Source organism: Phyllobates terribilis, unplaced genomic scaffold, assembly GCF_046119375.1.
Source record: "Phyllobates terribilis strain yellow unplaced genomic scaffold, ASM4611937v1 Scaffold_249__1_contigs__length_2872098, whole genome shotgun sequence".
NCBI lineage: Eukaryota > Metazoa > Chordata > Amphibia > Anura > Dendrobatidae > Phyllobates > Phyllobates terribilis.
The window spans coordinates 1,056,359-1,081,630 of NW_027363009.1; the positions used below are offsets into that span (position 1 = coordinate 1,056,359).

At 45.2% G+C, this 25,272-nt stretch overlaps 19 non-coding genes and 1 pseudogene across 19 annotated transcripts; all 20 read right to left on the minus strand.

The window, feature by feature from the left end:
• Positions 1 to 381: 381 nt before the first annotated feature.
• On the minus strand, positions 382 to 572 carry LOC141217734 (U2 spliceosomal RNA). The gene has a single exon (XR_012286512.1). It is a non-coding gene; the product is annotated as a U2 spliceosomal RNA (small nuclear RNA).
• A 1,119-nt stretch (positions 573 to 1,691) lies between these two features.
• LOC141217735 (U2 spliceosomal RNA) lies at positions 1,692 to 1,882 on the minus strand. Its single transcript, XR_012286513.1, has one exon. It is a non-coding gene; the product is annotated as a U2 spliceosomal RNA (small nuclear RNA).
• A 1,117-nt stretch (positions 1,883 to 2,999) lies between these two features.
• Positions 3,000 to 3,190, minus strand: LOC141217736 (U2 spliceosomal RNA). The gene has a single exon (XR_012286514.1). It is a non-coding gene; the product is annotated as a U2 spliceosomal RNA (small nuclear RNA).
• Positions 3,191 to 4,311: 1,121 nt separating this feature from the next.
• Positions 4,312 to 4,495, minus strand: LOC141218379 (U2 spliceosomal RNA). Its single transcript, XR_012287125.1, has one exon. It is a non-coding gene; the product is annotated as a U2 spliceosomal RNA (small nuclear RNA).
• Positions 4,496 to 5,289: 794 nt separating this feature from the next.
• LOC141218432 (U2 spliceosomal RNA) lies at positions 5,290 to 5,381 on the minus strand (annotated as a pseudogene).
• A 1,120-nt stretch (positions 5,382 to 6,501) lies between these two features.
• LOC141217737 (U2 spliceosomal RNA) lies at positions 6,502 to 6,692 on the minus strand. Its single transcript, XR_012286515.1, has one exon. It is a non-coding gene; the product is annotated as a U2 spliceosomal RNA (small nuclear RNA).
• A 1,120-nt stretch (positions 6,693 to 7,812) lies between these two features.
• Positions 7,813 to 8,003, minus strand: LOC141217738 (U2 spliceosomal RNA). Its single transcript, XR_012286516.1, has one exon. It is a non-coding gene; the product is annotated as a U2 spliceosomal RNA (small nuclear RNA).
• A 1,120-nt stretch (positions 8,004 to 9,123) lies between these two features.
• LOC141217739 (U2 spliceosomal RNA) lies at positions 9,124 to 9,314 on the minus strand. Its single transcript, XR_012286517.1, has one exon. It is a non-coding gene; the product is annotated as a U2 spliceosomal RNA (small nuclear RNA).
• A 1,120-nt stretch (positions 9,315 to 10,434) lies between these two features.
• LOC141217740 (U2 spliceosomal RNA) lies at positions 10,435 to 10,625 on the minus strand. The gene has a single exon (XR_012286518.1). It is a non-coding gene; the product is annotated as a U2 spliceosomal RNA (small nuclear RNA).
• Positions 10,626 to 11,745: 1,120 nt separating this feature from the next.
• On the minus strand, positions 11,746 to 11,936 carry LOC141217742 (U2 spliceosomal RNA). The gene has a single exon (XR_012286520.1). It is a non-coding gene; the product is annotated as a U2 spliceosomal RNA (small nuclear RNA).
• Positions 11,937 to 13,056: 1,120 nt separating this feature from the next.
• Positions 13,057 to 13,247, minus strand: LOC141217743 (U2 spliceosomal RNA). The gene has a single exon (XR_012286521.1). It is a non-coding gene; the product is annotated as a U2 spliceosomal RNA (small nuclear RNA).
• A 1,120-nt stretch (positions 13,248 to 14,367) lies between these two features.
• On the minus strand, positions 14,368 to 14,558 carry LOC141217744 (U2 spliceosomal RNA). The gene has a single exon (XR_012286522.1). It is a non-coding gene; the product is annotated as a U2 spliceosomal RNA (small nuclear RNA).
• A 1,122-nt stretch (positions 14,559 to 15,680) lies between these two features.
• LOC141218119 (U2 spliceosomal RNA) lies at positions 15,681 to 15,871 on the minus strand. Its single transcript, XR_012286881.1, has one exon. It is a non-coding gene; the product is annotated as a U2 spliceosomal RNA (small nuclear RNA).
• Positions 15,872 to 16,993: 1,122 nt separating this feature from the next.
• LOC141217745 (U2 spliceosomal RNA) lies at positions 16,994 to 17,184 on the minus strand. The gene has a single exon (XR_012286523.1). It is a non-coding gene; the product is annotated as a U2 spliceosomal RNA (small nuclear RNA).
• A 1,122-nt stretch (positions 17,185 to 18,306) lies between these two features.
• Positions 18,307 to 18,497, minus strand: LOC141217746 (U2 spliceosomal RNA). The gene has a single exon (XR_012286524.1). It is a non-coding gene; the product is annotated as a U2 spliceosomal RNA (small nuclear RNA).
• A 1,122-nt stretch (positions 18,498 to 19,619) lies between these two features.
• LOC141217747 (U2 spliceosomal RNA) lies at positions 19,620 to 19,810 on the minus strand. Its single transcript, XR_012286525.1, has one exon. It is a non-coding gene; the product is annotated as a U2 spliceosomal RNA (small nuclear RNA).
• A 1,122-nt stretch (positions 19,811 to 20,932) lies between these two features.
• LOC141218211 (U2 spliceosomal RNA) lies at positions 20,933 to 21,123 on the minus strand. The gene has a single exon (XR_012286967.1). It is a non-coding gene; the product is annotated as a U2 spliceosomal RNA (small nuclear RNA).
• A 1,121-nt stretch (positions 21,124 to 22,244) lies between these two features.
• LOC141217748 (U2 spliceosomal RNA) lies at positions 22,245 to 22,435 on the minus strand. Its single transcript, XR_012286526.1, has one exon. It is a non-coding gene; the product is annotated as a U2 spliceosomal RNA (small nuclear RNA).
• A 1,121-nt stretch (positions 22,436 to 23,556) lies between these two features.
• Positions 23,557 to 23,747, minus strand: LOC141217749 (U2 spliceosomal RNA). Its single transcript, XR_012286527.1, has one exon. It is a non-coding gene; the product is annotated as a U2 spliceosomal RNA (small nuclear RNA).
• A 1,122-nt stretch (positions 23,748 to 24,869) lies between these two features.
• On the minus strand, positions 24,870 to 25,060 carry LOC141217750 (U2 spliceosomal RNA). Its single transcript, XR_012286528.1, has one exon. It is a non-coding gene; the product is annotated as a U2 spliceosomal RNA (small nuclear RNA).
• Between the last annotated feature and the right edge of the window lie 212 nt (positions 25,061 to 25,272).

Genomic DNA, 25,272 nt, shown 5'->3' on the forward strand with positions numbered 1-25,272 from the left:
GCATTTGCTAAATAGATGGTGTGTGTGCAACAATATACTGAAAGGTCAATTATATTGTGCAGCTTATCTCACCACCTGTAGTTATTTAGGTGAAAGCTCCAAAATGCTTGCCTAATATGTCTGTTTATCCAAAAGGAAGTATAGAGGGAGAGCTAGATAGATAGCATTGCATTACATTACATTACATGGCAATGCAATGCACAGTTGCTGAAGTTGAACCAAAATGAGCTTGTCATCTGGCTTCTGCAACTTTTAACATGAAAAATCCAATGAGGAGAAGAAAAGCAAAGCCAAAGAGTCCATCCCAAAATCCGACAAACAAGCAAAATGAACAAAAAGCATTGAATTCAATTCTTTCTGATTTTAGAAACTGCATTAAAGAAGGGGTGCACCGGTCCTGGAGATACTGCAATACCAGGTCAATGCGTGGAGTGGACAGAGCAAGCTCTTTTTCCATCTCCCTGTTCTAAAAATCCATTTAATATATGGTCCCCAGATAGGGGACGTATCAGATATTAAACTGATAAGAACAGATACTACACTTGATCTTAGCCAAAAGGCCGAGAAGCGATAACCAGAATTGGTTTCCGACTACGGTGCCACCCAAGGATTCTGAAAAGTCCATTTGTGGAGATGGCCACCTGGACTCCCGTTAAGAAGACATGCTGTCAACCTCTAGATCCCTCACATGCCTGCACTTTTCGGCTTGCTGCTGCTGCAATCCACGCGTTTTAGATCTGCATAACTCCACCTCTTTTAGCACAGTACCCTCAACCCCCGGCTGTTCCCACCCGCCTCAACACCGTTGGAAGGGAGGAGAACCAATTAAGGCGGGGGGGGGGGGTGGAACGAGCAGCTGTCTACCCTTAGCAGGAGGGTTGCTGATTAATTACCTCTCCTGCTGCTGCTGCTGGCTGTCCAGCAGCAGACTGAAGGTGGCTGCTGCTGTGCGCAGGTATATAAAGGCTCAGAGCCTATTATGACACGCGCAGCCAGCGTTCCATTGCCACATTCCGTCTACTGCAGGCGGGATACCTGGATGGCTGAATGTCACTGAGAAGCTCACAGAGACCGCCATAAGCAACAGTTTAAAAGAATGCCACAGACTAATCAACCAAACTTTTTGGGTTGGTTTCTCTTTTATAGTCTGCAGGCATTAAATGAAAGAAGTCAGTGTTCCAGCAGAGGGAGACAACGTTTCAGAAAAGGCATTGTAGCAAACCAAAAAAGAAATTTTAAGCGCAGCAGAGTAACCAGCTCACATACCTGTTAGCTCAGGTGAGTTTAAAAGGCTGCTGTTGATAACAAGGGCATTTGCTAAATAGATGGTGTGTGTGCAACAATATACTGAAAGGTCAATTATATTGTGCAGCTTATCTCACCACCTGTAGTTATTTAGGTGAAAGCTCCAAAATGCTTGCCTAATATGTCTGTTTATCCAAAAGGAAGTATAGAGGGAGAGCTAGATAGATAGCATTGCATTACATTACATTACATGGCAATGCAATGCACAGTTGCTGAAGTTGAACCAAAATGAGCTTGTCATCTGGCTTCTGCAACTTTTAACATGAAAAATCCAATGAGGAGAAGAAAAGCAAAGCCAAAGAGTCCATCCCAAAATCCGACAAACAAGCAAAATGAACAAAAAGCATTGAATTCAATTCTTTCTGATTTTAGAAACTGCATTAAAGAAGGGGTGCACCGGTCCTGGAGATACTGCAATACCAGGTCAATGCGTGGAGTGGACAGAGCAAGCTCTTTTTCCATCTCCCTGTTCTAAAAATCCATTTAATATATGGTCCCCAGATAGGGGACGTATCAGATATTAAACTGATAAGAACAGATACTACACTTGATCTTAGCCAAAAGGCCGAGAAGCGATAACCAGAATTGGTTTCCGACTACGGTGCCACCCAAGGATTCTGAAAAGTCCATTTGTGGAGATGGCCACCTGGACTCCCGTTAAGAAGACATGCTGTCAACCTCTAGATCCCTCACATGCCTGCACTTTTCGGCTTGCTGCTGCTGCAATCCACGCGTTTTAGATCTGCATAACTCCACCTCTTTTAGCACAGTACCCTCAACCCCCGGCTGTTCCCACCCGCCTCAACACCGTTGGAAGGGAGGAGAACCAATTAAGGCGGGGGGGGGGTGGAACGAGCAGCTGTCTACCCTTAGCAGGAGGGTTGCTGATTAATTACCTCTCCTGCTGCTGCTGCTGGCTGTCCAGCAGCAGACTGAAGGTGGCTGCTGCTGTGCGCAGGTATATAAAGGCTCAGAGCCTATTATGACACGCGCAGCCAGCGTTCCATTGCCACATTCCGTCTACTGCAGGCGGGATACCTGGATGGCTGAATGTCACTGAGAAGCTCACAGAGACCGCCATAAGCAACAGTTTAAAAGAATGCCACAGACTAATCAACCAAACTTTTTGGGTTGGTTTCTCTTTTATAGTCTGCAGGCATTAAATGAAAGAAGTCAGTGTTCCAGCAGAGGGAGACAACGTTTCAGAAAAGGCATTGTAGCAAACCAAAAAAGAAATTTTAAGCGCAGCAGAGTAACCAGCTCACATACCTGTTAGCTCAGGTGAGTTTAAAAGGCTGCTGTTGATAACAAGGGCATTTGCTAAATAGATGGTGTGTGTGCAACAATATACTGAAAGGTCAATTATATTGTGCAGCTTATCTCACCACCTGTAGTTATTTAGGTGAAAGCTCCAAAATGCTTGCCTAATATGTCTGTTTATCCAAAAGGAAGTATAGAGGGAGAGCTAGATAGATAGCATTGCATTACATTACATTACATGGCAATGCAATGCACAGTTGCTGAAGTTGAACCAAAATGAGCTTGTCATCTGGCTTCTGCAACTTTTAACATGAAAAATCCAATGAGGAGAAGAAAAGCAAAGCCAAAGAGTCCATCCCAAAATCCGACAAACAAGCAAAATGAACAAAAAGCATTGAATTCAATTCTTTCTGATTTTAGAAACTGCATTAAAGAAGGGGTGCACCGGTCCTGGAGATACTGCAATACCAGGTCAATGCGTGGAGTGGACAGAGCAAGCTCTTTTTCCATCTCCCTGTTCTAAAAATCCATTTAATATATGGTCCCCAGATAGGGGACGTATCAGATATTAAACTGATAAGAACAGATACTACACTTGATCTTAGCCAAAAGGCCGAGAAGCGATAACCAGAATTGGTTTCCGACTACGGTGCCACCCAAGGATTCTGAAAAGTCCATTTGTGGAGATGGCCACCTGGACTCCCGTTAAGAAGACATGCTGTCAACCTCTAGATCCCTCACATGCCTGCACTTTTCGGCTTGCTGCTGCTGCAATCCACGCGTTTTAGATCTGCATAACTCCACCTCTTTTAGCACAGTACCCTCAACCCCCGGCTGTTCCCACCCGCCTCAACACTGTTGGAAGGGAGGAGAACCAATTAAGGCGGGGGGGGGGGTGGAACGAGCAGCTGTCTACCCTTAGCAGGAGGGTTGCTGATTAATTACCTCTCCTGCTGCTGCTGCTGCTGGCTGTCCAGCAGCAGACTGAAGGTGGCTGCTGCTGTGCGCAGGTATATAAAGGCTCAGAGCCTATTATGACACGCGCAGCCAGCGTTCCATTGCCACATTCCGTCTACTGCAGGCGGGATACCTGGATGGCTGAATGTCACTGAGAAGCTCACAGAGACCGCCATAAGCAACAGTTTAAAAGAATGCCACAGACTAATCAACCAAACTTTTTGGGTTGGTTTCTCTTTTATAGTCTGCAGGCATTAAATGAAAGAAGTCAGTGTTCCAGCAGAGGGAGACAACGTTTCAGAAAAGGCATTGTAGCAAACCAAAAAAGAAATTTTAAGCGCAGCAGAGTAACCAGCTCACATACCTGTTAGCTCAGGTGAGTTTAAAAGGCTGCTGTTGATAACAAGGGCATTTGCTAAATAGATGGTGTGTGTGCAACAATATACTGAAAGATCAATTATATTGTGCAGCTTATCTCACCACCTGTAGTTATTTAGGTGAAAGCTCCAAAATGCTTGCCTAATATGTCTGTTTATCCAAAAGGAAGTATAGAGTGAGAGCTAGATAGATAACATTGCATTACATTACATTACATGGCAATGCAATGCACAGTTGCTGAAGTTGAACCAAAATGAGCTTGTCATCTGGCTTCTGCAACTTTTAACATGAAAAATCCAATGAGGAGAAGAAAAGCAAAGCCAAAGAGTCCATCCCAAAATCCGACAAACAAGCAAAATGAACAAAAAGCATTGAATTCAATTCTTTCTGATTTTAGAAACTGCATTAAAGAAGGGGTGCACCGGTCCTGGAGATACTGCAATACCAGGTCAATGCGTGGAGTGGACAGAGCAAGCTCTTTTTCCATCTCCCTGTTCTAAAAATCCATTTAATATATGGTCCCCAGATAGGGGACGTATCAGATATTAAACTGATAAGAACAGATTTTTTTTTTTTTTTTTATCGAAAGCCCGAATTCGTGTACAAAACCCGAGTGCGCTTAAAAATGTGACAAGTGCCACAAAAAAAGTGCACTAGGATGCTGGTCTTCTTGAAACCCTCTCCAAAAGGAGAAGGGTCCCCCAAACCATTCCCCGTCCCTCCGAGCCAAAAGGCCACAGCGAGGAACAGGGACAAAAAGCCACCTCCAGCCGAAGCCAGAGGCGACCCAATCTTACCCCCAGCACCTGCCCGAGTTCTCACCCGAGCAAGGCACTGGGAGCCAAAGACTGTGCTCCCCTCCCGGAAGAGGGGAGCCAACAACGCTCTCCTCCCAAAAGAGGAGAGCCAGGGGGGTTCAGGGGGGAGCGGAACCTGATGGCCACACACTCCCCCCCTAGACCTGCCAAGAGAGGAACCCGTAAGGGAACCGCATCCCGACAAAATCCTAGTAGGACGTGACACACGTGAATAAGTGGACACACAGTGACAAAGAAATTAAATAAATAGTGAAGGTTTCACAGTATAATACTGCCCGGACCTTCGACCGGGAATTGAAAAATTCCCCATCCTAAGGCCAGAAGGCCCGGAATAAGGGTGTGTGCGAAGAAAGAAAATTTGAAGTGCTTGTGCAAATGTGCCATAAACTCAAGTGGGGTTCCCAATCCCAGTGAGTTAAGGCACCCCAGGGTCACCACTCCTGGGGCACTTCACACTTCGGGCTTTCGATCTTCCCCGGCCCAATGGCGTCGATCCTGGGGGGCCATGCTTTCCACCAGATGACTATATTAGCCACCTGGCGTACTAACAAGCGCCTAAACCCCAGTGTGCATAATGTATCAATCTACTAGGGCGGCCAACATCCAAAACCGCCTTTTCGAAAGATACTACACTTGATCTTAGCCAAAAGGCCGAGAAGCGATAACCAGAATTGGTTTCCGACTACGGTGCCACCCAAGGATTCTGAAAAGTCCATTTGTGGAGATGGCCACCTGGACTCCCGTTAAGAAGACATGCTGTCAACCTCTAGATCCCTCACATGCCTGCACTTTTCGGCTTGCTGCTGCTGCAATCCACGCGTTTTAGATCTGCATAACTCCACCTCTTTTAGCACAGTACCCTCAACCCCCGGCTGTTCCCACCCGCCTCAACACCGTTGGAAGGGAGGAGAACCAATTAAGGCTGGGGGGGGGTGGAACGAGCAGCTGTCTACCCTTAGCAGGAGGGTTGCTGATTAATTACCTCTCCTGCTGCTGCTGCTGCTGGCTGTCCAGCAGCAGACTGAAGGTGGCTGCTGCTGTGCGCAGGTATATAAAGGCTCAGAGCCTATTATGACACGCGCAGCCAGCGTTCCATTGCCACATTCCGTCTACTGCAGGCGGGATACCTGGATGGCTGAATGTCACTGAGAAGCTCACAGAGACCGCCATAAGCAACAGTTTAAAAGAATGCCACAGACTAATCAACCAAACTTTTTGGGTTGGTTTCTCTTTTATAGTCTGCAGGCATTAAATGAAAGAAGTCAGTGTTCCAGCAGAGGGAGACAACGTTTCAGAAAAGGCATTGTAGCAAACCAAAAAAGAAATTTTAAGCGCAGCAGAGTAACCAGCTCACATACCTGTTAGCTCAGGTGAGTTTAAAAGGCTGCTGTTGATAACAAGGGCATTTGCTAAATAGATGGTGTGTGTGCAACAATATACTGAAAGATCAATTATATTGTGCAGCTTATCTCACCACCTGTAGTTATTTAGGTGAAAGCTCCAAAATGCTTGCCTAATATGTCTGTTTATCCAAAAGGAAGTATAGAGTGAGAGCTAGATAGATAACATTGCATTACATTACATTACATGGCAATGCAATGCACAGTTGCTGAAGTTGAACCAAAATGAGCTTGTCATCTGGCTTCTGCAACTTTTAACATGAAAAATCCAATGAGGAGAAGAAAAGCAAAGCCAAAGAGTCCATCCCAAAATCCGACAAACAAGCAAAATGAACAAAAAGCATTGAATTCAATTCTTTCTGATTTTAGAAACTGCATTAAAGAAGGGGTGCACCGGTCCTGGAGATACTGCAATACCAGGTCAATGCGTGGAGTGGACAGAGCAAGCTCTTTTTCCATCTCCCTGTTCTAAAAATCCATTTAATATATGGTCCCCAGATAGGGGACGTATCAGATATTAAACTGATAAGAACAGATACTACACTTGATCTTAGCCAAAAGGCCGAGAAGCGATAACCAGAATTGGTTTCCGACTACGGTGCCACCCAAGGATTCTGAAAAGTCCATTTGTGGAGATGGCCACCTGGACTCCCGTTAAGAAGACATGCTGTCAACCTCTAGATCCCTCACATGCCTGCACTTTTCGGCTTGCTGCTGCTGCAATCCACGCGTTTTAGATCTGCATAACTCCACCTCTTTTAGCACAGTACCCTCAACCCCCGGCTGTTCCCACCCGCCTCAACACCGTTGGAAGGGAGGAGAACCAATTAAGGCGGGGGGGGGGTGGAACGAGCAGCTGTCTACCCTTAGCAGGAGGGTTGCTGATTAATTACCTCTCCTGCTGCTGCTGCTGCTGGCTGTCCAGCAGCAGACTGAAGGTGGCTGCTGCTGTGCGCAGGTATATAAAGGCTCAGAGCCTATTATGACACGCGCAGCCAGCGTTCCATTGCCACATTCCGTCTACTGCAGGCGGGATACCTGGATGGCTGAATGTCACTGAGAAGCTCACAGAGACCGCCATAAGCAACAGTTTAAAAGAATGCCACAGACTAATCAACCAAACTTTTTGGGTTGGTTTCTCTTTTATAGTCTGCAGGCATTAAATGAAAGAAGTCAGTGTTCCAGCAGAGGGAGACAACGTTTCAGAAAAGGCATTGTAGCAAACCAAAAAAGAAATTTTAAGCGCAGCAGAGTAACCAGCTCACATACCTGTTAGCTCAGGTGAGTTTAAAAGGCTGCTGTTGATAACAAGGGCATTTGCTAAATAGATGGTGTGTGTGCAACAATATACTGAAAGGTCAATTATATTGTGCAGCTTATCTCACCACCTGTAGTTATTTAGGTGAAAGCTCCAAAATGCTTGCCTAATATGTCTGTTTATCCAAAAGGAAGTATAGAGTGAGAGCTAGATAGATAGCATTGCATTACATTACATTACATGGCAATGCAATGCACAGTTGCTGAAGTTGAACCAAAATGAGCTTGTCATCTGGCTTCTGCAACTTTTAACATGAAAAATCCAATGAGGAGAAGAAAAGCAAAGCCAAAGAGTCCATCCCAAAATCCGACAAACAAGCAAAATGAACAAAAAGCATTGAATTCAATTCTTTCTGATTTTAGAAACTGCATTAAAGAAGGGGTGCACCGGTCCTGGAGATACTGCAATACCAGGTCAATGCGTGGAGTGGACAGAGCAAGCTCTTTTTCCATCTCCCTGTTCTAAAAATCCATTTAATATATGGTCCCCAGATAGGGGACGTATCAGATATTAAACTGATAAGAACAGATACTACACTTGATCTTAGCCAAAAGGCCGAGAAGCGATAACCAGAATTGGTTTCCGACTACGGTGCCACCCAAGGATTCTGAAAAGTCCATTTGTGGAGATGGCCACCTGGACTCCCGTTAAGAAGACATGCTGTCAACCTCTAGATCCCTCACATGCCTGCACTTTTCGGCTTGCTGCTGCTGCAATCCACGCGTTTTAGATCTGCATAACTCCACCTCTTTTAGCACAGTACCCTCAACCCCCGGCTGTTCCCACCCGCCTCAACACCGTTGGAAGGGAGGAGAACCAATTAAGGCGGGGGGGGGGTGGAACGAGCAGCTGTCTACCCTTAGCAGGAGGGTTGCTGATTAATTACCTCTCCTGCTGCTGCTGCTGCTGGCTGTCCAGCAGCAGACTGAAGGTGGCTGCTGCTGTGCGCAGGTATATAAAGGCTCAGAGCCTATTATGACACGCGCAGCCAGCGTTCCATTGCCACATTCCGTCTACTGCAGGCGGGATACCTGGATGGCTGAATGTCACTGAGAAGCTCACAGAGACCGCCATAAGCAACAGTTTAAAAGAATGCCACAGACTAATCAACCAAACTTTTTGGGTTGGTTTCTCTTTTATAGTCTGCAGGCATTAAATGAAAGAAGTCAGTGTTCCAGCAGAGGGAGACAACGTTTCAGAAAAGGCATTGTAGCAAACCAAAAAAGAAATTTTAAGCGCAGCAGAGTAACCAGCTCACATACCTGTTAGCTCAGGTGAGTTTAAAAGGCTGCTGTTGATAACAAGGGCATTTGCTAAATAGATGGTGTGTGTGCAACAATATACTGAAAGGTCAATTATATTGTGCAGCTTATCTCACCACCTGTAGTTATTTAGGTGAAAGCTCCAAAATGCTTGCCAAATATGTCTGTTTATCCAAAAGGAAGTATAGAGGGAGAGCTAGATAGATAGCATTGCATTACATTACATTACATGGCAATGCAATGCACAGTTGCTGAAGTTGAACCAAAATGAGCTTGTCATCTGGCTTCTGCAACTTTTAACATGAAAAATCCAATGAGGAGAAGAAAAGCAAAGCCAAAGAGTCCATCCCAAAATCCGACAAACAAGCAAAATGAACAAAAAGCATTGAATTCAATTCTTTCTGATTTTAGAAACTGCATTAAAGAAGGGGTGCACCGGTCCTGGAGATACTGCAATACCAGGTCAATGCGTGGAGTGGACAGAGCAAGCTCTTTTTCCATCTCCCTGTTCTAAAAATCCATTTAATATATGGTCCCCAGATAGGGGACGTATCAGATATTAAACTGATAAGAACAGATACTACACTTGATCTTAGCCAAAAGGCCGAGAAGCGATAACCAGAATTGGTTTCCGACTACGGTGCCACCCAAGGATTCTGAAAAGTCCATTTGTGGAGATGGCCACCTGGACTCCCGTTAAGAAGACATGCTGTCAACCTCTAGATCCCTCACATGCCTGCACTTTTCGGCTTGCTGCTGCTGCAATCCACGCGTTTTAGATCTGCATAACTCCACCTCTTTTAGCACAGTACCCTCAACCCCCGGCTGTTCCCACCCGCCTCAACACCGTTGGAAGGGAGGAGAACCAATTAAGGCGGGGGGGGGGTGGAACGAGCAGCTGTCTACCCTTAGCAGGAGGGTTGCTGATTAATTACCTCTCCTGCTGCTGCTGCTGCTGGCTGTCCAGCAGCAGACTGAAGGTGGCTGCTGCTGTGCGCAGGTATATAAAGGCTCAGAGCCTATTATGACACGCGCAGCCAGCGTTCCATTGCCACATTCCGTCTACTGCAGGCGGGATACCTGGATGGCTGAATGTCACTGAGAAGCTCACAGAGACCGCCATAAGCAACAGTTTAAAAGAATGCCACAGACTAATCAACCAAACTTTTTGGGTTGGTTTCTCTTTTATAGTCTGCAGGCATTAAATGAAAGAAGTCAGTGTTCCAGCAGAGGGAGACAACGTTTCAGAAAAGGCATTGTAGCAAACCAAAAAAGAAATTTTAAGCGCAGCAGAGTAACCAGCTCACATACCTGTTAGCTCAGGTGAGTTTAAAAGGCTGCTGTTGATAACAAGGGCATTTGCTAAATAGATGGTGTGTGTGCAACAATATACTGAAAGGTCAATTATATTGTGCAGCTTATCTCACCACCTGTAGTTATTTAGGTGAAAGCTCCAAAATGCTTGCCTAATATGTCTGTTTATCCAAAAGGAAGTATAGAGGGAGAGCTAGATAGATAGCATTGCATTACATTACATTACATGGCAATGCAATGCACAGTTGCTGAAGTTGAACCAAAATGAGCTTGTCATCTGGCTTCTGCAACTTTTAACATGAAAAATCCAATGAGGAGAAGAAAAGCAAAGCCAAAGAGTCCATCCCAAAATCCGACAAACAAGCAAAATGAACAAAAAGCATTGAATTCAATTCTTTCTGATTTTAGAAACTGCATTAAAGAAGGGGTGCACCGGTCCTGGAGATACTGCAATACCAGGTCAATGCGTGGAGTGGACAGAGCAAGCTCTTTTTCCATCTCCCTGTTCTAAAAATCCATTTAATATATGGTCCCCAGATAGGGGACGTATCAGATATTAAACTGATAAGAACAGATACTACACTTGATCTTAGCCAAAAGGCCGAGAAGCGATAACCAGAATTGGTTTCCGACTACGGTGCCACCCAAGGATTCTGAAAAGTCCATTTGTGGAGATGGCCACCTGGACTCCCGTTAAGAAGACATGCTGTCAACCTCTAGATCCCTCACATGCCTGCACTTTTCGGCTTGCTGCTGCTGCAATCCACGCGTTTTAGATCTGCATAACTCCACCTCTTTTAGCACAGTACCCTCAACCCCCGGCTGTTCCCACCCGCCTCAACACCGTTGGAAGGGAGGAGAACCAATTAAGGCGGGGGGGGGGTGGAACGAGCAGCTGTCTACCCTTAGCAGGAGGGTTGCTGATTAATTACCTCTCCTGCTGCTGCTGCTGCTGGCTGTCCAGCAGCAGACTGAAGGTGGCTGCTGCTGTGCGCAGGTATATAAAGGCTCAGAGCCTATTATGACACGCGCAGCCAGCGTTCCATTGCCACATTCCGTCTACTGCAGGCGGGATACCTGGATGGCTGAATGTCACTGAGAAGCTCACAGAGACCGCCATAAGCAACAGTTTAAAAGAATGCCACAGACTAATCAACCAAACTTTTTGGGTTGGTTTCTCTTTTATAGTCTGCAGGCATTAAATGAAAGAAGTCAGTGTTCCAGCAGAGGGAGACAACGTTTCAGAAAAGGCATTGTAGCAAACCAAAAAAGAAATTTTAAGCGCAGCAGAGTAACCAGCTCACATACCTGTTAGCTCAGGTGAGTTTAAAAGGCTGCTGTTGATAACAAGGGCATTTGCTAAATAGATGGTGTGTGTGCAACAATATACTGAAAGGTCAATTATATTGTGCAGCTTATCTCACCACCTGTAGTTATTTAGGTGAAAGCTCCAAAATGCTTGCCTAATATGTCTGTTTATCCAAAAGGAAGTATAGAGGGAGAGCTAGATTGATAGCATTGCTTTACATTACATTACATGGCAATGCAATGCACAGTTGCTGAAGTTGAACCAAAATGAGCTTGTCATCTGGCTTCTGCAACTTTTAACATGAAAAATCCAATGAGGAGAAGAAAAGCAAAGCCAAAGAGTCCATCCCAAAATCCGACAAACAAGCAAAATGAACAAAAAGCATTGAATTCAATTCTTTCTGATTTTAGAAACTGCATTAAAGAAGGGGTGCACCGGTCCTGGAGATACTGCAATACCAGGTCAATGCGTGGAGTGGACAGAGCAAGCTCTTTTTCCATCTCCCTGTTCTAAAAATCCATTTAATATATGGTCCCCAGATAGGGGACGTATCAGATATTAAACTGATAAGAACAGATACTACACTTGATCTTAGCCAAAAGGCCGAGAAGCGATAACCAGAATTGGCTTCCGACTACGGTGCCACCCAAGGATTCTGAAAAGTCCATTTGTGGAGATGGCCACCTGGACTCCCGTTAAGAAGACATGCTGTCAACCTCTAGATCCCTCACATGCCTGCACTTTTCGGCTTGCTGCTGCTGCAATCCACGCGTTTTAGATCTGCATAACTCCACCTCTTTTAGCACAGTACCCTCAATCCCCGGCTGTTCCCACCCGCCTCAACACCGTTGGAAGGGAGGAGAACCAATTAAGGCGGGGGGGGGGTGGAACGAGCAGCTGTCTACCCTTAGCAGGAGGGTTGCTGATTAATTACCTCTCCTGCTGCTGCTGCTGCTGGCTGTCCAGCAGCAGACTGAAGGTGGCTGCTGCTGTGCGCAGGTATATAAAGGCTCAGAGCCTATTATGACACGCGCAGCCAGCGTTCCATTGCCACATTCCGTCTACTGCAGGCGGGATACCTGGATGGCTGAATGTCACTGAGAAGCTCACAGAGACCGCCATAAGCAACAGTTTAAAAGAATGCCACAGACTAATCAACCAAACTTTTTGGGTTGGTTTCTCTTTTATAGTCTGTAGGCATTAAATGAAAGAAGTCAGTGTTCCAGCAGAGGGAGACAACGTTTCAGAAAAGGCATTGTAGCAAACCAAAAAAGAAATTTTAAGCGCAGCAGAGTAACCAGCTCACATACCTGTTAGCTCAGGTGAGTTTAAAAGGCTGCTGTTGATAACAAGGGCATTTGCTAAATAGATGGTGTGTGTGCAACAATATACTGAAAGGTCAATTATATTGTGCAGCTTATCTCACCACCTGTAGTTATTTAGGTGAAAGCTCCAAAATGCTTGCCTAATATGTCTGTTTATCCAAAAGGAAGTATAGAGGGAGAGCTAGATAGATAGCATTGCATTACATTACATTACATGGCAATGCAATGCACAGTTGCTGAAGTTGAACCAAAATGAGCTTGTCATCTGGCTTCTGCAACTTTTAACATGAAAAATCCAATGAGGAGAAGAAAAGCAAAGCCAAAGAGTCCATCCCAAAATCCGACAAACAAGCAAAATGAACAAAAAGCATTGAATTCAATTCTTTCTGATTTTAGAAACTGCATTAAAGAAGGGGTGCACCGGTCCTGGAGATACTGCAATACCAGGTCAATGCGTGGAGTGGACAGAGCAAGCTCTTTTTCCATCTCCCTGTTCTAAAAATCCATTTAATATATGGTCCCCAGATAGGGGACGTATCAGATATTAAACTGATAAGAACAGATACTACACTTGATCTTAGCCAAAAGGCCGAGAAGCGATAACCAGAATTGGTTTCCGACTACGGTGCCACCCAAGGATTCTGAAAAGTCCATTTGTGGAGATGGCCACCTGGACTCCCGTTAAGAAGACATGCTGTCAACCTCTAGATCCCTCACATGCCTGCACTTTTCGGCTTGCTGCTGCTGCAATCCACGCGTTTTAGATCTGCATAACTCCACCTCTTTTAGCACAGTACCCTCAACCCCCGGCTGTTCCCACCCGCCTCAACACCGTTGGAAGGGAGGAGAACCAATTAAGGCGGGGGGGGGGTGGAACGAGCAGCTGTCTACCCTTAGCAGGAGGGTTGCTGATTAATTACCTCTCCTGCTGCTGCTGCTGCTGGCTGTCCAGCAGCAGACTGAAGGTGGCTGCTGCTGTGCGCAGGTATATAAAGGCTCAGAGCCTATTATGACACGCGCAGCCAGCGTTCCATTGCCACATTCCGTCTACTGCAGGCGGGATACCTGGATGGCTGAATGTCACTGAGAAGCTCACAGAGACCGCCATAAGCAACAGTTTAAAAGAATGCCACAGACTAATCAACCAAACTTTTTGGGTTGGTTTCTCTTTTATAGTCTGCAGGCATTAAATGAAAGAAGTCAGTGTTCCAGCAGAGGGAGACAACGTTTCAGAAAAGGCATTGTAGCAAACCAAAAAAGAAATTTTAAGCGCAGCAGAGTAACCAGCTCACATACCTGTTAGCTCAGGTGAGTTTAAAAGGCTGCTGTTGATAACAAGGGCATTTGCTAAATAGATGGTGTGTGTGCAACAATATACTGAAAGGTCAATTATATTGTGCAGCTTATCTCACCACCTGTAGTTATTTAGGTGAAAGCTCCAAAATGCTTGCCTAATATGTCTGTTTATCCAAAAGGAAGTATAGAGGGAGAGCTAGATAGATAGCATTGCATTACATTACATTACATGGCAATGCAATGCACAGTTGCTGAAGTTGAACCAAAATGAGCTTGTCATCTGGCTTCTGCAACTTTTAACATGAAAAATCCAATGAGGAGAAGAAAAGCAAAGCCAAAGAGTCCATCCCAAAATCCGACAAACAAGCAAAATGAACAAAAAGCATTGAATTCAATTCTTTCTGATTTTAGAAACTGCATTAAAGAAGGGGTGCACCGGTCCTGGAGATACTGCAATACCAGGTCAATGCGTGGAGTGGACAGAGCAAGCTCTTTTTCCATCTCCCTGTTCTAAAAATCCATTTAATATATGGTCCCCAGATAGGGGACGTATCAGATATTAAACTGATAAGAACAGATACTACACTTGATCTTAGCCAAAAGGCCGAGAAGCGATAACCAGAATTGATTTCCGACTACTGTGCCACCCAAGGATTCTGAAAAGTCCATTTGTGGAGATGGCCACCTGGACTCCCGTTAAGAAGACATGCTGTCAACCTCTAGATCCCTCACATGCCTGCACTTTTCGGCTTGCTGCTGCTGCAATCCACGCGTTTTAGATCTGCATAATTCCACCTCTTTTAGCACAGTACCCTCAACCCCCGGCTGTTCCCACCCGCCTCAACACCGTTGGAAGGGAGGAGAACCAATTAAGGCGGGGGGGGGGGGTGGAACGAGCAGCTGTCTACCCTTAGCAGGAGGGTTGCTGATTAATTACCTCTCCTGGTGCTGCTGCTGCTGGCTATCCAGCAGCAGACTGAAGGTGGCTGCTGCTGTGCGCAGGTATATAAAGGCTCAGAGCCTATTATGACACGCGCAGCCAGCGTTCCATTGCCACATTCCGTCTACTGCAGGCGGGATACCTGGATGGCTGAATGCCACTGAGAAGCTCACAGAGACCGCCATAAGCAACAGTTTAAAAGAATGCCACAGACTAATCAACCAAACTTTTTGGGTTGGTTTCTCTTTTATAGTCTGCAGGCATTAAATGAAAGAAGTCAGTGTTCCAGCAGAGGGAGACAACGTTTCAGAAAAGGCATTGTAGCAAACCAAAAAAGAAATTTTAAGCGCAGCAGAGTAACCAGCTCACATACCTGTTAGCTCAGGTGAGTTTAAAAGGCTGCTGTTGATAACAAGGGCATTTGCTAAATAGATGGTGTGTGTGCAACAATATACTGAAAGGTCAATTATATTGTGCAGCTTATCTCACCACCTGTAGTTATTTAGGTGAAAGCTCCAAAATGCTTGCCTAATATGTCTGTTTATCCAAAAGGAAGTATAGAGGGAGAGCTAGATAGATAGCATTGCATTACATTACATTACATGGCAATGCAATGCACAGTTGCTGAAGTTGAACCAAAATGAGCTTGTCATCTGGCTTCTGCAACTTTTAACATGAAAAATCCAATGAGGAGAAGAAAAGCAAAGCCAAAGAGTCCATCCCAAAATCCGACAAACAAGCAAAATGAACAAAAAGCATTGAATTCAATTCTTTCTGATTTTAGAAACTGCATTAAAGAAGGGGTGCACCGGTCCTGGAGATACTGCAATACCAGGTCAATGCGTGGAGTGGACAGAGCAAGCTCTTTTTCCATCTCCCTGTTCTAAAAATCCATTTAATATATGGTCCCCAGATAGGGGACGTATCAGATTTTAAACTGATAAGAACAGATACTACACTTGATCTTAGCCAAAAGGCCGAGAAGCGATAACCAGAATTGGTTTCCGACTACGGTGCCACCCAAGGATTCTGAAAAGTCCATTTGTGGAGATGGCCACCTGGACTCCCGTTAAGAAGACATGCTGTCAACCTCTAGATCCCTCACATGCCTGCACTTTTCGGCTTGCTGCTGCTGCAATCCACGCGTTTTAGATCTGCATAACTCCACCTCTTTTAGCACAGTACCCTCAACCCCCGGCTGTTCCCACCCGCCTCAACACCGTTGCAAGGGAGGAGAACCAATTAAGGCGGGGGGGGGGGGTGGAACGAGCAGCTGTCTACCCTTAGCAGGAGGGTTGCTGATTAATTACCTCTCCTGCTGCTGCTGCTGCTGGCTGTCCAGCAGCAGACTGAAGGTGGCTGCTGCTGTGCGCAGGTATATAAAGGCTCAGAGCCTATTATGACACGCGCAGCCAGCGTTCCATTGCCACATTCCGTCTACTGCAGGCGGGATACCTGGATGGCTGAATGTCACTGAGAAGCTCACAGAGACCGCCATAAGCAACAGTTTAAAAGAATGCCACAGACTAATCAACCAAACTTTTTGGGTTGGTTTCTCTTTTATAGTCTGCAGGCATTAAATGAAAGAAGTCAGTGTTCCAGCAGAGGGAGACAACGTTTCAGAAAAGGCATTGTAGCAAACCAAAAAAGAAATTTTAAGCGCAGCAGAGTAACCAGCTCACATACCTGTTAGCTCAGGTGAGTTTAAAAGGCTGCTGTTGATAACAAGGGCATTTGCTAAATAGATGGTGTGTGTGCAACAATATACTGAAAGGTCAATTATATTGTGCAGCTTATCTCACCACCTGTAGTTATTTAGGTGAAAGCTCCAAAATGCTTGCCTAATATGTCTGTTTATCCAAAAGGAAGTATAGAGGGAGAGCTAGATAGATAGCATTGCATTACATTACATTACATGGCAATGCAATGCACAGTTGCTGAAGTTGAACCAAAATGAGCTTGTCATCTGGCTTCTGCAACTTTTAACATGAAAAATCCAATGAGGAGAAGAAAAGCAAAGCCAAAGAGTCCATCCCAAAATCCGACAAACAAGCAAAATGAACAAAAAGCATTGAATTCAATTCTTTCTGATTTTAGAAACTGCATTAAAGAAGGGGTGCACCGGTCCTGGAGATACTGCAATACCAGGTCAATGCGTGGAGTGGACAGAGCAAGCTCTTTTTCCATCTCCCTGTTCTAAAAATCCATTTAATATATGGTCCCCAGATAGGGGACGTATCAGATATTAAACTGATAAGAACAGATACTACACTTGATCTTAGCCAAAAGGCCGAGAAGCGATAACCAGAATTGGTTTCCGACTACGGTGCCACCCAAGGATTCTGAAAAGTCCATTTGTGGAGATGGCCACCTGGACTCCCGTTAAGAAGACATGCTGTCAACCTCTAGATCCCTCACATGCCTGCACTTTTCGGCTTGCTGCTGCTGCAATCCACGCGTTTTAGATCTGCATAACTCCACCTCTTTTAGCACAGTACCCTCAACCCCCGGCTGTTCCCACCCGCCTCAACACCGTTGGAAGGGAGGAGAACCAATTAAGGCGGGGGGGTGGGGTGGAACGAGCAGCTGTCTACCCTTAGCAGGAGGGTTGCTGATTAATTACCTCTCCTGCTGCTGCTGCTGCTGGCTGTCCAGCAGCAGACTGAAGGTGGCTGCTGCTGTGCGCAGGTATATAAAGGCTCAGAGCCTATTATGACATGCGCAGCCAGCGTTCCATTGCCACATTCCGTCTACTGCAGGCGGGATACCTGGATGGCTGAATGTCACTGAGAAGATCACAGAGACCGCCATAAGCAACAGTTTAAAAGAATGCCACAGACTAATCAACCAAACTTTTTGGGTTTGTTTCTCTTTTATAGTCTGCAGGCATTAAATGAAAGAAGTCAGTGTTCCAGCAGAGGGAGACAACGTTTCAGAAAAGGCATTGTAGCAAACCAAAAAAGAAATTTTAAGCGCAGCAGAGTAACCAGCTCACATACCTGTTAGCTCAGGTGAGTTTAAAAGGCTGCTGTTGATAACAAGGGCATTTGCTAAATAGATGGTGTGTGTGCAACAATATACTGAAAGGTCAATTATATTGTGCAGCTTATCTCACCACCTGTAGTTATTTAGGTGAAAGCTCCAAAATGCTTGCCTAATATGTCTGTTTATCCAAAAGGAAGTATAGAGGGAGAGCTAGATAGATAGCATTGCATTACATTACATTACATGGCAATGCAATGCACAGTTGCTGAAGTTGAACCAAAATGAGCTTGTCATCTGGCTTCTGCAACTTTTAACATGAAAAATCCAATGAGGAGAAGAAAAGCAAAGCCAAAGAGTCCATCCCAAAATCCGACAAACAAGCAAAATGAACAAAAAGCATTGAATTCAATTCTTTCTGATTTTAGAAACTGCATTAAAGAAGGGGTGCACCGGTCCTGGAGATACTGCAATACCAGGTCAATGCGTGGAGTGGACAGAGCAAGCTCTTTTTCCATCTCCCTGTTCTAAAAATCCATTTAATATATGGTCCCCAGATAGGGGACGTATCAGATATTAAACTGATAAGAACAGATACTACACTTGATCTTAGCCAAAAGGCCGAGAAGCGATAACCAGAATTGGTTTCCGACTACGGTGCCACCCAAGGATTCTGAAAAGTCCATTTGTGGAGATGGCCACCTGGACTCCCGTTAAGAAGACATGCTGTCAACCTCTAGATCCCTCACATGCCTGCACTTTTCGGCTTGCTGCTGCTGCAATCTACGCGTTTTAGATCTGCATAACTCCACCTCTTTTAGCACAGTACCCTCAACCCCCGGCTGTTCCCACCCGCCTCAACACCGTTGGAAGGGAGGAGAACCAATTAAGGCGGGGGGGTGGGGTGGAACGAGCAGCTGTCTACCCTTAGCAGGAGGGTTGCTGATTAATTACCTCTCCTGCTGCTGCTGCTGCTGGCTGTCCAGCAGCAGACTGAAGGTGGCTGCTGCTGTGCGCAGGTATATAAAGGCTCAGAGCCTATTATGACATGCGCAGCCAGCGTTCCATTGCCACATTCCGTCTACTGCAGGCGGGATACCTGGATGGCTGAATGTCACTGAGAAGATCACAGAGACCGCCATAAGCAACAGTTTAAAAGAATGCCACAGACTAATCAACCAAACTTTTTGGGTTTGTTTCTCTTTTATAGTCTGCAGGCATTAAGTGAAAGAAGTCAGTGTTCCAGCAGAGGGAGACAACGTTTCAGAAAAGGCATTGTAGCAAACCAAAAAAGAAATTTTAAGCGCAGCAGAGTAACCAGCTCACATACCTGTTAGCTCAGGTGAGTTTAAAAGGCTGCTGTTGATAACAAGGGCATTTGCTAAATAGATGGTGTGTGTGCAACAATATACTGAAAGGTCAATTATATTGTGCAGCTTATCTCACCACCTGTAGTTATTTAGGTGAAAGCTCCAAAATGCTTGCCTAATATGTCTGTTTATCCAAAAGGAAGTATAGAGGGAGAGCTAGATAGATAGCATTGCATTACATTACATTACATGGCAATGCAATGCACAGTTGCTGAAGTTGAACCAAAATGAGCTTGTCATCTGGCTTCTGCAACTTTTAACATGAAAAATCCAATGAGGAGAAGAAAAGCAAAGCCAAAGAGTCCATCCCAAAATCCGACAAACAAGCAAAATGAACAAAAAGCATTGAATTCAATTCTTTCTGATTTTAGAAACTGCATTAAAGAAGGGGTGCACCGGTCCTGGAGATACTGCAATACCAGGTCAATGCGTGGAGTGGACAGAGCAAGCTCTTTTTCCATCTCCCTGTTCTAAAAATCCATTTAATATATGGTCCCCAGATAGGGGACGTATCAGATATTAAACTGATAAGAACAGATACTACACTTGATCTTAGCCAAAAGGCCGAGAAGCGATAACCAGAATTGGTTTCCGACTACGGTGCCACCCAAGGATTCTGAAAAGTCCATTTGTGGAGATGGCCACCTGGACTCCCGTTAAGAAGACATGCTGTCAACCTCTAGATCCCTCACATGCCTGCACTTTTCGGCTTGCTGCTGCTGCAATCTACGCGTTTTAGATCTGCATAACTCCACCTCTTTTAGCACAGTACCCTCAACCCCCGGCTGTTCCCACCCGCCTCAACACCGTTGGAAGGGAGGAGAACCAATTAAGGCGGGGGGGTGGGGTGGAACGAGCAGCTGTCTACCCTTAGCAGGAGGGTTGCTGATTAATTACCTCTCCTGCTGCTGCTGCTGCTGGCTGTCCAGCAGCAGACTGAAGGTGGCTGCTGCTGTGCGCAGGTATATAAAGGCTCAGAGCCTATTATGACATGCGCAGCCAGCGTTCCATTGCCACATTCCGTCTACTGCAGGCGGGATACCTGGATGGCTGAATGTCACTGAGAAGATCACAGAGACCGCCATAAGCAACAGTTTAAAAGAATGCCACAGACTAATCAACCAAACTTTTTGGGTTTGTTTCTCTTTTATAGTCTGCAGGCATTAAATGAAAGAAGTCAGTGTTCCAGCAGAGGGAGACAACGTTTCAGAAAAGGCATTGTAGCAAACCAAAAAAGAAATTTTAAGCGCAGCAGAGTAACCAGCTCACATACCTGTTAGCTCAGGTGAGTTTAAAAGGCTGCTGTTGATAACAAGGGCATTTGCTAAATAGATGGTGTGTGTGCAACAATATACTGAAAGGTCAATTATATTGTGCAGCTTATCTCACCACCTGTAGTTATTTAGGTGAAAGCTCCAAAATGCTTGCCTAATATGTCTGTTTATCCAAAAGGAAGTATAGAGGGAGAGCTAGATAGATAGCATTGCATTACATTACATTACATGGCAATGCAATGCACAGTTGCTGAAGTTGAACCAAAATGAGCTTGTCATCTGGCTTCTGCAACTTTTAACATGAAAAATCCAATGAGGAGAAGAAAAGCAAAGCCAAAGAGTCCATCCCAAAATCCGACAAACAAGCAAAATGAACAAAAAGCATTGAATTCAATTCTTTCTGATTTTAGAAACTGCATTAAAGAAGGGGTGCACCGGTCCTGGAGATACTGCAATACCAGGTCAATGCGTGGAGTGGACAGAGCAAACTCTTTTTCCATCTCCCTGTTCTAAAAATCCATTTAATATATGGTCCCCAGATAGGGGACGTATCAGATATTAAACTGATAAGAACAGATACTACACTTGATCTTAGCCAAAAGGCCGAGAAGCGATAACCAGAATTGGTTTCCGACTACGGTGCCACCCAAGGATTCTGAAAAGTCCATTTGTGGAGATGGCCACCTGGACTCCCGTTAAGAAGACATGCTGTCAACCTCTAGATCCCTCACATGCCTGCACTTTTCGGCTTGCTGCTGCTGCAATCCACGCGTTTTAGATCTGCATAACTCCACCTCTTTTAGCACAGTACCCTCAACCCCCGGCTGTTCCCACCCGCCTCAACACCGTTGGAAGGGAGGAGAACCAATTAAGGCGGGGGGGGGGGTGGAACGAGCAGCTGTCTACCCTTAGCAGGAGGTTTGCTGATTAATTACCTCTCCTGCTGCTGCTGCTGCTGGCTGTCCAGCAGCAGACTGAAGGAGGCTGCTGCTGTGCGCAGGTATATAAAGGCTCAGAGCCTATTATGACACGCGCAGCCAGCGTTCCATTACCACATTCCGTCTACTGCAGGCGGGATACCTGGATGGCTGAATGTCACTGAGAAGCTCACAGAGACCGCCATAAGCAACAGTTTAAAAGAATGCCACAGACTAATCAACCAAACTTTTTGGGTTGGTTTCTCTTTTATAGTCTGCAGGCATTAAATGAAAGAAGTCAGTGTTCCAGCAGAGGGAGACAACGTTTCAGAAAAGGCATTGTAGCAAACCAAAAAAGAAATTTTAAGCGCAGCAGAGTAACCAGCTCACATACCTGTTAGCTCAGGTGAGTTTAAAAGGCTGCTGTTGATAACAAGGGCATTTGCTAAATAGATGGTGTGTGTGCAACAATATACTGAAAGGTCAATTATATTGTGCAGCTTATCTCACCACCTGTAGTTATTTAGGTGAAAGCTCCAAAATGCTTGCCTAATATGTCTGTTTATCCAAAAGGAAGTATAGAGGGAGAGCTAGATAGATAGCATTGCATTACATTACATTACATGGCAATGCAATGCACAGTTGCTGAAGTTGAACCAAAATGAGCTTGTCATCTGGCTTCTGCAACTTTTAACATGAAAAATCCAATGAGGAGAAGAAAAGCAAAGCCAAAGAGTCCATCCCAAAATCCGACAAACAAGCAAAATGAACAAAAAACATTGAATTCAATTCTTTCTGATTTTAGAAACTGCATTAAAGAAGGGGTGCACCGGTCCTGGAGATACTGCAATACCAGGTCAATGCGTGGAGTGGACAGAGCAAGCTCTTTTTCCATCTCCCTGTTCTAAAAATCCATTTAATATATGGTCCCCAGATAGGGGACGTATCAGATATTAAACTGATAAGAACAGATACTACACTTGATCTTAGCCAAAAGGCCGAGAAGCGATAACCAGAATTGGTTTCCGACTACGGTGCCACCCAAGGATTCTGAAAAGTCCATTTGTGGAGATGGCCACCTGGACTCCCGTTAAGAAGACATGCTGTCAACCTCTAGATCCCTCACATGCCTGCACTTTTCGGCTTGCTGCTGCTGCAATCCACGCATTTTAGATCTGCATAACTCCACCTCTTTTAGCACAGTACCCTCAACCCCCGGCTGTTCCCACCCGCCTCAACACCGTTGGAAGGGAGGAGAACCAATTAAGGCGGGGGGGGGGGTGGAACGAGCAGCTGTCTACCCTTAGCAGGAGGGTTGCTGATTAATTACCTCTCCTGCTGCTGCTGCTGCTGGCTGTCCAGCAGCAGACTGAAGGTGGCTGCTGCTGTGCGCAGGTATATAAAGGCTCAGAGCCTATTATGACACGCGCAGCCAGCGTTCCATTGCCACATTCCGTCTACTGCAGGCGGGATACCTGGATGGCTGAATGTCACTGAGAAGCTCACAGAGACCGCCATAAGCAACAGTTTAAAAGAATGCCACAGACTAATCAACCAAACTTTTTGGGTTGGTTTCTCTTTTATAGTCTGCAGGCATTAAATGAAAGAAGTCAGTGTTCCAGCAGAGGGAGACAACGTTTCAGAAAAGGCATTGTAGCAAACCAAAAAAGAAATTTTAAGCGCAGCAGAGTAACCAGCTCACATACCTGTTAGCTCAGGTGAGTTTAAAAGGCTGCTGTTGATAACAAGGGCATTTGCTAAATAGATGGTGTGTGTGCAACAATATACTGAAAGGTCAATTATATTGTGCAGCTTATCTCACCACCTGTAGTTATTTAGGTGAAAGCTCCAAAATGCTTGCCTAATATGTCTGTTTATCCAAAAGGAAGTATAGAGGGAGAGCTAGATAGATAGCATTGCATTACATTACATTACATGGCAATGCAATGCACAGTTGCTGAAGTTGAACCAAAATGAGCTTGTCATCTGGCTTCTGCAACTTTTAACATGAAAAATCCAATGAGGAGAAGAAAAGCAAAGCCAAAGAGTCCATCCCAAAATCCGACAAACAAGCAAAATGAACAAAAAGCATTGAATTCAATTCTTTCTGATTTTAGAAACTGCATTAAAGAAGGGGTGCACCGGTCCTGGAGATACTGCAATACCAGGTCAATGCGTGGAGTGGACAGAGCAAGCTCTTTTTCCATCTCCCTGTTCTAAAAATCCATTTAATATATGGTCCCCAGATAGGGGACGTATCAGATATTAAACTGATAAGAACAGATACTACACTTGATCTTAGCCAAAAGGCCGAGAAGCGATAACCAGAATTGGTTTCCGACTACGGTGCCACCCAAGGATTCTGAAAAGTCCATTTGTGGAGATGGCCACCTGGACTCCCGTTAAGAAGACATGCTGTCAACCTCTAGATCCCTCACATGCCTGCACTTTTCGGCTTGCTGCTGCTGCAATCCACGCGTTTTAGATCTGCATAACTCCACCTCTTTTAGCACAGTACCCTCAACCCCCGGCTGTTCCCACCCGCCTCAACACCGTTGGAAGGGAGGAGAACCAATTAAGGCGGGGGGGGGGGGTGGAACGAGCAGCTGTCTACCCTTAGCAGGAGGGTTGCTGATTAATTACCTCTCCTGCTGCTGCTGCTGCTGGCTGTCCAGCAGCAGACTGAAGGTGGCTGCTGCTGTGCGCAGGTATATAAAGGCTCAGAGCCTGTTATGACACGCGCAGCCAGCGTTCCATTGCCACATTCCGTCTACTGCAGGCGGGATACCTGGATGGCTGAATGTCACTGAGAAGCTCACAGAGACCGCCATAAGCAACAGTTTAAAAGAATGCCACAGACTAATCAACCAAACTTTTTGGGTTGGTTTCTCTTTTATAGTCTGCAGGCATTAAATGAAAGAAGTCAGTGTTCCAGCAGAGGGAGACAACGTTTCAGAAAAGGCATTGTAGCAAACCAAAAAAGAAATTTTAAGGGCAGCAGAGTAACCAGCTCACATACCTGTTAGCTCAGGTGAGTTTAAAAGGCTGCTGTTGATAACAAGGGCATTTGCTAAATAGATGGTGTGTGTGCAACAATATACTGAAAGGTCAATTATATTGTGCAGCTTATCTCACCACCTGTAGTTATTTAGGTGAAAGCTCCAAAATGCTTGCCTAATATGTCTGTTTATCCAAAAGGAAGTATAGAGGGAGAGCTAGATAGATAGCATTGCATTACATTACATTACATGGCAATGCAATGCACAGTTGCTGAAGTTGAACCAAAATGAGCTTGTCATCTGGCTTCTGCAACTTTTAACATGAAAAATCCAATGAGGAGAAGAAAAGCAAAGCCAAAGAGTCCATCCCAAAATCCGACAAACAAGCAAAATGAACAAAAAGCATTGAATTCAATTCTTTCTGATTTTAGAAACTGCATTAAAGAAGGGGTGCACCGGTCCTGGAGATACTGCAATACCAGGTCAATGCGTGGAGTGGACAGAGCAAGCTCTTTTTCCATCTCCCTGTTCTAAAAATCCATTTAATATATGGTCCCCAGATAGGGGACGTATCAGATATTAAACTGATAAGAACAGATACTACACTTGATCTTAGCCAAAAGGCCGAGAAGCGATAACCAGAATTGGTTTCCGACTACGGTGCCACCCAAGGATTCTGAAAAGTCCATTTGTGGAGATGGCCACATGGACTCCCGTTAAGAAGACATGCTGTCAACCTCTAGATCCCTCACATGCCTGCACTTTTCGGCTTGCTGCTGCTGCAATCCACGCGTTTTAGATCTGCATAACTCCACCTCTTTTAGCACAGTACCCTCAACCCCCGGCTG